This window comes from Cotesia typhae, unplaced genomic scaffold (assembly GCF_013202065.1).
Source record: "Cotesia typhae breed Kobodo isofemale line unplaced genomic scaffold, CoteBio_Ctyphae contig_48, whole genome shotgun sequence".
Classification (NCBI taxonomy): Eukaryota; Metazoa; Arthropoda; class Insecta; order Hymenoptera; family Braconidae; genus Cotesia; species Cotesia typhae.
The window spans coordinates 4,842,501-4,853,141 of record NW_027423756.1 but is presented as its reverse complement, the minus strand read 5'-3'; the positions used below and the strand labels follow the sequence as shown (position 1 = coordinate 4,853,141).

Genomic DNA, 10,641 nt, shown 5'->3' with positions numbered 1-10,641 from the left:
AACCCGAGAAAAAACGATTTTGCTCGAATTTATGAAAATTATGTATAGTTATACATATTCGGGCTGATCAGCTCTAATTACATAATATATGATTTCATACATTCTTATACTTATAAATTTACATTAGTCAAGCATACTCAACTCATTAAAAACACTGCTTACTCGATTAATTATCAGTTATATTTTCTAATGAAGTCAATTTAATTAACAGTTCATTCAATTAATAAACTTATTCATTTTTTCTCGATCTGAACGAAATGCTCGGAAGCTATTTAGTTGTACAAATATCAATCTTATCCGTGAAATAATGAAAACAAGCATGATTTTCAATTGTTATCGATTCATATGGTTGCATCAAAATGATCATCAGTAGGGATAATGACTTGGTGAGGAAGGGCTGAAAGAATTGTCCGTAAAATCGCTTTTCATATCAGTTCTCTGGCTCAGTTGTCATAAATGAAGAAATTTTGGGTACTCAATGACGCACGCCAAGTACGTCTAAAAATTGTTTTTATTTGTTAAATTTATCACAAAATTTTTTCAATTATGAAAGATTATAACGGCTACTTGGTCTTTTTTTTTTTTTTACATCTTTTTGTAAAATGATAATTTCTCCTTGGCATTTTTGTAAATCAAGAGTTGTGAACGTGTACTTGGCGTAATTTTTACAGTGGAACTGTTTTTGTTCGGATTATACTTATATTAGGATTAAGAAAAATATAATTTAACACAATTATTAATAAATTGACTTTTACTAAAGTGAAAATAATAACGGAAATTTTGGAAAATCCACAAGTTTACGATTTATAATCCTTGATTCTTTAAGATATAATTAAATCAAAATATGAACAAATAAATAATAGTTTAAAAAACTAAAATATACACTTTTTATATAAAATCAAACTTATAAATAGAAAATAAATTTTAACAATATTGAATTAAGGTAAGTGTAAAAATTTTTAATAAATATAAATTAATAGAGTGTAAATAAAAGAAAAATGTATTTTATTTAAAAAAAAAAGCGTGGGGTACTTTTTAAAATATTATCGAAATTATAATTCTTTTACTCATATCTGTCAATAAAATATTTATAACTATTGATACTATGTACCCCATTCTTTTTGTTACAACAAAAAACATTTTTTCTTATTTACACTATTATTATTAATTTATATTTATTAAAATTTTTTACACTATTTTTATTTTTAATTTATTTTCTATTTTTTAGTTTGGTTTTCTATAAAAAGCATGTTTTTTAGTTTTTTAAACTATCATTTTTTTAAATTATCATTCATTTCCAATTAATTTAAGTACAAAGATATTTTATTAATATTTGTCAACGACCATATCATGCTGAGTCAAAACACCAGTTCTCGTCCGATCACTGAAGTTAAGCAGCATTGAGCGTGGTTAGTACTTGGATGGGTGACCGCTTGGGAACACCACGTGTTGTTGGCACACATTTTTTTGTCATTAGAAAACAAAATCCGAACAAACAGTTCCACTATAAAAAATTGTGCCAAGCTCACGTTTATAAGACGATTAAGAAAATAAAATTCTTTTTGTTTTTCAATTCTAAAAAGTAGTCAATTAAATATTTTACTTTTTAATGATAATAATTTTTTTTTATTAATATTTTTCAAAAATAATAATAATTTTATGAATTAAAATATTTGAACCAAAATATAAATATTGTAGTATCTATTATCCGAACAAAAACAGTTTCACTGTAAAAAAATTGCGCCAAGTCCACGTTCATAAAACTCATCTCAATAACGTTTGCACTTTACAAAAAAATAAGACTCAATATAATAATTGTCAATCTCTACAAAAAAGTGAAATACAAAAAAATACCAAGAAACTGTCATAATGTTAAAAAATTGAAAGAAAATTTGTTGAAAATTTAAAAATTAAAAAAAAATTTATTTATCGTACTTGGCGCGCGTCATTGAGTACCCCAAATTTTTTCAGGATAAATAAACATCCTTTGAATGATTAAAAATTTATAATTAAGTCAACCTATAAAATGCATGAATTTAATTAATCAACTATTATTATTTAATAATAAGTTTTACAAAATTTAGGTAAAATCGACATGTCATACATATGTTATTTGAAATTCTTTAATCTTCCAGACATCATTTATGATTTTACTAAAACGCCCTCTCGTGTTTGGTTATGAAAACTACTTCAAAGTGGATACAATTGAGTGCTCTAGAAAAGAAAACATATGGCCGACTAAATTGAGAAAATGCGGTGTGATTGCCAATCAAAATGTGTTAATTACAATTAAACTAAGTAATATCAAGTTTCTTCATTGAAACTTAATGACAGAGCTGAAAACAATTGAATCCAAAAATTTTATATAATTTCAGATGATTTCACCACACCACCATATTGATAGTTATGTCCACTAAAAATTTAAAAAAAAATTTAAAAACGGATTTTTTCACTGAAACTGATAATTAATCGAGTAAGCAGTGTTTTTAATGAGTTGAGTATGCTTGACTAATGTAAATTTATATGTATAAGAATGTATGAAATCATATATTATGTAATTAGAGCTAATCAGCCCGAATATGTATAACAATACATAATTTTCATAAATTCGAGCAAAATCGTTTTTTCTCGGGTTGAAATTCTTCCGAAAAAATTTGGGGTACTCAATGACGCGCGCCAAGTACGATAAAAAAATTTTTTTTTAATTTTTAAATTTTCAACAAATTTTCTTTCAATTTTTTTAACATTATGACAGTTTCTTGGTATTTTTTGTATTTCACTTTTTTTGTAGAGAATGACAATTATTATATTGAGTCTTATTTTTTTTTGTAAAGTGCAAACGTTATTGAGATGAGTTTTATGAACGTGGACTTGGCGCAATTTTTTTTACAGTGAAACTGTTTTTGTTCGGATAATAGATACTACAATATTTATATTTTGGTTCAAATATTTAATTCATAAAATTATTATTATTTTTGAAAAAATATTAATTAAAAAAAAAATTATTATCATTAAAAAGTAAAATATTTAATTGACTACTTTTTAGAATTGAAAAACAAAAAGAATTTTATTTTCTTAATCGTCTTATAAACGTGAGCTTGGCACAATTTTTTTATAGTGGAACTGTTTGTTCGGATTTTGTTTTCTAATGACAAAAAATATGTGCCAACAACACGTGGTGTTCCCAAGCGGTCACCCATCCAAGTACTAACCACGCTCAATGCTGCTTAACTTCAGTGATCGGACGAGAACTGGTGTTTTGACTCAGCATGATATGGTCGTTGACAAATATTAATAAAATATCTTTGTACTTAAATTAATTGGAAATGAATGATAATTTAAAAAATGATCGTTTAAACAACTAAAAACATGCTTTTTTAGAAAACCAAACTAAAAATAGAAAATAAATTAAAAATAAAAATAGTGTAAAAAATTTTAATAAATATAAATTAATAATAATAGTGTAAATAAGAAAAATGTTTTTGTTGTAACAAAAAGAATGGGGTACATGGTATCAATAGTTATAAATATTTTATTGACAGATATGAGTAAAAGAATTATAATTTCCATAATATTTTAAAAAGTACCCCACGCTTTTTTTTTTTTAAATAAAATACATTTTTCTTTTATTTACACTCTATTAATTTATATTTATTAAAAATTTTTACACTTACCTTAATTCAATATTGTTAAAATTTATTTTCTATTTATAAGTTTGATTTTATATAAAAAGCGTATATTTTAGTTTTTAAACTATTATTTATTTGTTCACATTTTGATTTAATTATATCTTAAAGAATCAAGGATTATAAATCGTGAACTTGTGGATTTTCCAAAATTTCCGTTATTATTTTCACTTTAGTAAAAGTCAATTTATTAATAATTGTGTTAAATTATATTTTTTCTTAATCCTAATATAATAATAATAATAATTTTATTTGTATCACATAGGCAGTGTTTTACAAAAAGCTTTCTAAATAGAAAGACAAGCATCGCTGTTTTTCTATTTAGCTTGTTTTTATGTGGATTACATAGTAATATATTAATTAAATTATTTTTAATTTTAATTTTTGGCATACATTTCACCACTTTTTTGGGTACATTGCTTTTTTACAATATTTTTAACATATCCCATACTATTCTCCACACACGTTCTTCCTCACTTTTTAAATTTATTTCTTAATTATCACTTATTATTCTTTATCACACTTTCAAGCTCACTCTTTCTTTGACTAGAAATCTATTGCTCGGTATCTTTTGTTACATTGCTCCCTTCTCTGTTCTCACTCTCATTTTCTCTCAATACATTTTCTATTTCTTTCAACAATTTACACACATCTTTACATATTTTGCCATTTAAGCACTCTATTATTTTTATCTCTAGTATTTTTCACATTCTTTGTAATTGTTCCAAGTCTCTAGAGTTTTTTTACTCTCTTCACTTAATTTTTATTAATTTTTTTACACATTAACACATGCGTTAGCGTTTCTTCCTGACTTTTACACTCCCTGCACTTCCAATCACTTATACCTTTCTTTCCCGCACGTGTCAAGTTCCCGCATCTAGTTCTCGCCCATATATCTTTATCCGTGTTTTTCGCCTCTTTGTCGCACCAGTAGTTTTCTGTTTCGTTTGTCAGCACTAGTTTTTTGTATATATTATTGTACGTGGAATTATTTATTTTTTCTTCTACTTTTTTCTCCACCATTTTTTTATACACCTTTAAACCATTTTTTATTTCTTCTTCTATTACTTCTATCTCCGCGTTGTTATATATCAGTTCTATAATTCTTTCACATTCCATCTCTTTTACTAACATTTTTATTTTTTCTCCCCATTTTGATGGCTGCCTATTCAATATGCCTCTTATTTCTTCTCTTAGGCAGATTTTTGGCCACCTGTTTTCTCCCATTCTTACAATATTCATTATATACCTCCATAGTCTGTCTTTTATTAGCACTTCTATCATTTCACCTCTTGTCTCTTTGCACACTATGTAGCTCGGCGTGTTTCTCGCTACTCCTAGAGCCATTCTCCATAATTTGTTTTGCATTATCACCATTTCACTCGTTTTTTCACACCCCCATGTTTCCACTCCGTATAAGCATCCAGATCTCACTAACGTATTATATAGATATATTCTGTCTGTTATATTGTCTCTACCTGTCCTTCTTATCACTCCCCACGTTGCATTTGACACCTTATTTGCTTTATTTTTCATCTCTCTCATGTGTCTACTGTGTGTATTTTTTGTAGTAAACGTGTATCCTAAGTATTTGAAATTATTCACTACTTCCAACTTTTCTCTTTTGTACCACCATTCGCTCTTCACTGCTCTACCACCATTCTTGAACACCATAATTTTTGTCTTCTTTGCGTTTACTTTCAGTCTACTTTTATCCACGTATTTTTCTATTTCCTTTAACATTTCTTTCAGTCCTTCTGTCGTATCTGCTATCGCTACACCGTCGTCTGCGTACTTCATCATATATATCTTTGTTTTACCCATTACAGTGCCTCCGATATTCTTTTTCACCATCTCGTCCTCCATGTCATCTATAAATATGTTAAAGAGTACTGCGCTTAGTGCACATCCCTGTCTCACCCCTTGGTTTATTTTGAACACCTTAGTTTTTGCTCCATTCACTGTTACCTCACACGTTGTATTTTTATATATAGTTTCTATCATTTTGTACATTTTTCCACCAATTCCTATTTTTCTTAGTTTTTGGAGCAGTAATTTTCTGTCGACTGTGTCGAAAGCTTGTTTTAGATCAACAAAACACACGTATAGATTTTTTTTATATTTCAATCTGTTATTAATTAGCGTATTTAGCGTGAAGATGTGCTCTCTTGTGCCTCTCCCCTTTCTAAAACCTGCTTGACTCTCTTTTAATTTATTTTCACTATCTGTCCAGCACATTAGCCTCTCCGCCATTATTGTAGTTAGTATTTTATAACCAATATCTAACAGCGATATTCCCCTGTAGTTTTCAGCACTTTTTACGTCACCCGCTTTATGTATTGTCACTATTCGCGCTTTTTCCCATCCTTCCTGTATATTGCCTTCTTCCCACATTTTATTAATTATATTGTTCAAATTCTCTAGCACCTCACGAGGAAGGCTCTTTATGAATTCAGCCGAAATTCCATCTTCCCCTGGCGCTTTTTTGTTTCCTAGTTTTTTTATTGCCTCTCTGAATTCTCTTCCACTTATTTCTTCATCCATATATCCGTATTCACTGCTTGTTTCTGTGCTTGTGTTGTTTATTTCACTTTCTACTTCTGTATTATTGCTATTTTTGTTCAACAGTTTTGTGAAATGCTTCACCCAAGTATCTCCATCTATTTTTTCCCCCATTTCTTTTTTCGTTCTCTTGCACCTGTATTTATTCACCGCTTCCCACCATTTACTCATGTCCTTCGCTTTATCTATTTCTTTCTTTCTCTCTAACCACCAATTTTCTTTTGCTTCTTTTACTGCTTGCCTGTATGTTTTCCTCGCTTCTATATATTCTTTCTTTTTTTCATTATTTTGTGCATCTTTAAGCATTATTCTTAATTTTTTCCACACTGTATTTCTGCACTGTTTGCACTTCTCATTAAACCACTCCTTTTTTTTTTTTTCCTGTTGCTTTCCCTTTTTTTGGTTTTGCAGTCATCTTTGTTCTTCTCGCTGCTTCGTATATAGTTTCTTTGAGCTCACACCATTCTAGATTTTCTTCGCCCATCCTTTTTTCACTCCATATCTCATACGCATTCTCCGTATATTCCGCTGCTTGGTCTTTTTTCCATCTCAGTCTTTCTTCCATTATTTTTGTTAAGCCCGTTTTCTCTTCACTATTTGTTACTTCTTTATCACTATTTTTTCTTTTTATTTCAATATATATCGGTAGGTGATCTGAGTCTGTTTTTTTTATTACTCCAAATTTTTTTACACAGTCTTCACTCCCTCTGTCCATTACCATACATATATCTATCACTGAGCAGCAGTTTTCGCTTTTTCCTCCTATGAAAGTTACTTCTCCATTTCTGTCTCCTTCGCTGGCACCGTTTATTATTCTCATCCCTAAATCTTCACATATATTGAGGAGCTTTTTTTCCCTTCTGCATTCACCACTTTGTCTTTTGACTTTCTTTTTATACAATATTCTTGATTCACTACTTTTGTTTCACATTCCCCTATTCTTGCGTTCAGGTCACCTATCACAATGATTTTTTCATACGTTCCTTCATTGTCTCTCACTACTTTTTTTAATTGTTTTTCTATTGCTCGTATTCCTACGTTGTTGTACACTGTTATCACCACTTCACTCATATTCTTATTTTTTATCACAAATCCGTGCTCCCATTCGTCTACTGTCCACTCTGCTTCTTTTTCTTTTTTCACACCTAATATGTGTCCCCCACTTGCTCTTCCTCTCTTGCATTCTTTTTTTCTCACTGCTGCTTTGAACCACCACTTCATTTCACTACTCAGACTGTTTGTTACTCTCATTTTGTCTTTGTCCTCGATCCACGTTTCAATCAGGGAAACTATTTCAAATTTTTTTATGAACTCATTCAGTTCACTGTACTCCTTTAGCCCTGCAATATTCCAGCACATTATTTTGCATCCTCTGATGTTCACCACTTTGCTTTTATTTTTATTTTTATTTTTATTTTTTTTTTTTTTATTATTATTTTTATTTTTATTTTTATTTTTATTATTATTTTTATTTATATTTTTATTTTTATTATTTTTATTTATATTTTTATATTCTACCGTTTAGTCATTTGTCGTTCTGGTTGTCGCTCTGCTCCAACTTACGCTTCTTTTTTGATCTCTACGTGCTCTAGCATCATCTAGCATGTATTGTGTGTATTCATCCATAACGTAGTCTTCGTTTCTGTATCGTGTGCTATCTATCAATGTTGCTCTACGCCCTGTGTCATCGCGTCTCGCACTGTATTTCGCTCTTTCTAGTTCTCTCACTCTACTTTCTGCTTTCAGATATCTTTCAACAATTGCCTCCTTCTCTTTTTCCCATTTCTTTTTCTCTTCTTCTGCTTCTTTTTTTATTTTCTCTTCGTTTTCTCTAGCTAGTTTGCGGTAGTTACATGTTTGTGACCTTTTTTCTCTGTCACATTTTTCTAGCTGGTTCATTTTTTTGCAATAGTAGTTTTACCCCAGTTCTGTTGGATTCGTTGATGTCATTTAGGGTTGCGCTGAGCATTAGCTCCCACTCATTTTCTTTTCTTCTGTTTTCTCTGCTTATTTTTTCCAGTAGTGTTCTCGTCAGTTGTTCGGTTATCTCACTTAGTCTCTTAATCCTAATATAAGTATAATCCGAACAAAAACAGCTCCACTGTAAAAAATTACGCCAAGTACACGTTCACAACTCTTGATTTACAAAAATGCCAAGGAGAAATTATCCTTTTACAAAAAGATGTAAAATAAAAAAAAAAAACAGACCAAGTAGCCGTTATGATCTTTCATAATTGAAAAAATTTTGTGATAAATTTAACAAATAAAAACAATTTTTTAGACGTACTTGGCGTGCGTCATTGAGTACCCAAAATTTTTTCAGATGAATCGTGATAACGTGATAATACCCCTCAGGTAACTCATTAATGTCAAATATCAGTAGTTCAATAATCACCTTATCTCCTGTTCTTTCCCTCTTCACAGCATTACTGCATGTGTCTGATAGAAGTTTGATTAAACATCGTTTTTAATGTACAACTTTTAATAACTTTCCAATGAATGAACTGATTTTCAAGTGGCTGGCAGCATTCAACGCCGTTTTTTAAGCCCCGTAAAGAATTTTTAAGTTCGCATTGATCGAACGTTAAAATTTAGGAATACTTCCGAAAAAACACTTTTTCGGTTTTCTTTCGTTCACGATATCTTTTGAACGAATTAACCGATTTTGACTGGTCAAGCGGCAATTGACGTGATTTTTCAAGATCAAGAGCTGATTAGTTTTTGGAGATAATCGACTGAGCCGTTTAAAAGTTATACCAAAAAAGCAACTTAAAAGCAAAAATTTTTCTCAAATTTTTTCAAGGTTTTTTGAGATATCTTGAAATCCATCTATCGGAATCGGTCAAAATTGTATTCAAAATCCAAGTTCGTTCATGTTTTTTCAAATGGGCCAACCACGATGAAATCGGTAAAGTCGTTCATAAGTTATGGGAGGTTTACACACACACACACACACACACACACACACACACACACACACACACACACACAGTGACACCCTCGTGGGGATACTCATGTAAGTTTTTTGTGACCTTCAAAAAATTTTCAATTTTCTTAGCGAGAAGTTAAAAATATACTGGTGGCAAGAAAAATGATTACTGAATTAATTATAAAAACTGCTTAGTAAATTAATGATCAAATTTCGTGATAAAATCCTGTTTTTTTTTTTTAATTTATAGTAGAAATAAATCTTACTTTAAAATAGGGCTCCGGTGTTTCTTGAACATTTATTAATGCTATATTTTCTAATGAAGTCAATTTAATTAACAGTTCATTCAATTAATAAACTTATTCATTTTTTCTCGATCTGAACGAAATGCTCGGAAGCTATTTAGTTGTACAAATATCAATCTTATCCGTGAAATAATGAAAACAAGCATGATTTTCAATTGTTATCGATTCATATGGTTGCATCAAAATGATCATCAGTAGGGTTAGTGACTTGGTGAGGAAGGGCTGAAAGAATTGTCGGTAAAATCGCTTTTCATATCAGTTCTCTGGCTCAGTTGTCATAAATGAAAAAATTTTGGGTACTCAATGACGCACGCCAAGTACGCCTAAAAAATTGTTTTTATTTGTTAAATTTATCACAAAATTTTTTCAATTATGAAAGATCATAACGGCTACTTGGTCTGTTTTTTTTTTTATTTTACATCTTTTTTGTAAAAGGATAATTTCTCCTTGGCATTTTTGTAAATCAAGAGTTGTGAACGTGTACTTGGCGTAATTTTTTACAGTGGAGCTGTTTTTGTTCGGATTTTACATCTTTTTGTGAAAATTTCTCCTTTTGACGTGATGAGCACTCGATTTTCGAAACACGAGGTAAAACTAATGACTTTACGATTTTTGAAAATCTTCGATTTTCTTAACGGATAGTTAAAAAAATCATCAAAGTAAATTTAAGATTTTTTTAGAAATTATATTTACATTGAAATTTTTCTTAATTACAATTTCCGCCATTTAGAAATACAGAAATTACATATTTCATAAAAAACGTTGCATTTGTTCTTTCGTTTTTACATTCTCACAGAGTATTTAAAATTTGTCCCTTGTAGAGACTGAAAAAATGGATTTATCAACCATAGACATAGGCAGGCTTAGTAGAGGGTTCTATTCATAATTTACTAACAAATAGTTGTTACATACATAATATCTCGCATTTTTTTGTTACAATCACATCTTTTACGCTCTTATTCTCGTTGTACTTCACTGTAAAGAGTGAATGATAATAATTACATCAAAGGAAAAAAACAGAAGTCGAGAAAAAATTACTTACTGATCATCATATTATTCACCATGTAATAAGTCACCGTACAATATTTTGCAAGTTTTTCGTGCTTGGTATATATAACCTATACTCGATATCATTAAGGGTAGCCAGTAATTGTTGCGC

At 29.7% G+C, this 10,641-nt stretch overlaps 2 non-coding genes across 2 annotated transcripts; one reads left to right on the top strand and one right to left on the bottom strand.

Moving 5' to 3' along the window:
- The first annotated feature begins 1,335 nt into the window (after nucleotides 1-1,335).
- LOC141530282 (5S ribosomal RNA) lies at nucleotides 1,336-1,458 on the top strand. The gene has a single exon (XR_012479742.1). It is a non-coding gene; the product is annotated as a 5S ribosomal RNA (ribosomal RNA).
- Nucleotides 1,459-3,163: 1,705 nt separating this feature from the next.
- On the bottom strand, nucleotides 3,164-3,286 carry LOC141530273 (5S ribosomal RNA). Its single transcript, XR_012479733.1, has one exon. It is a non-coding gene; the product is annotated as a 5S ribosomal RNA (ribosomal RNA).
- Between the last annotated feature and the right edge of the window lie 7,355 nt (nucleotides 3,287-10,641).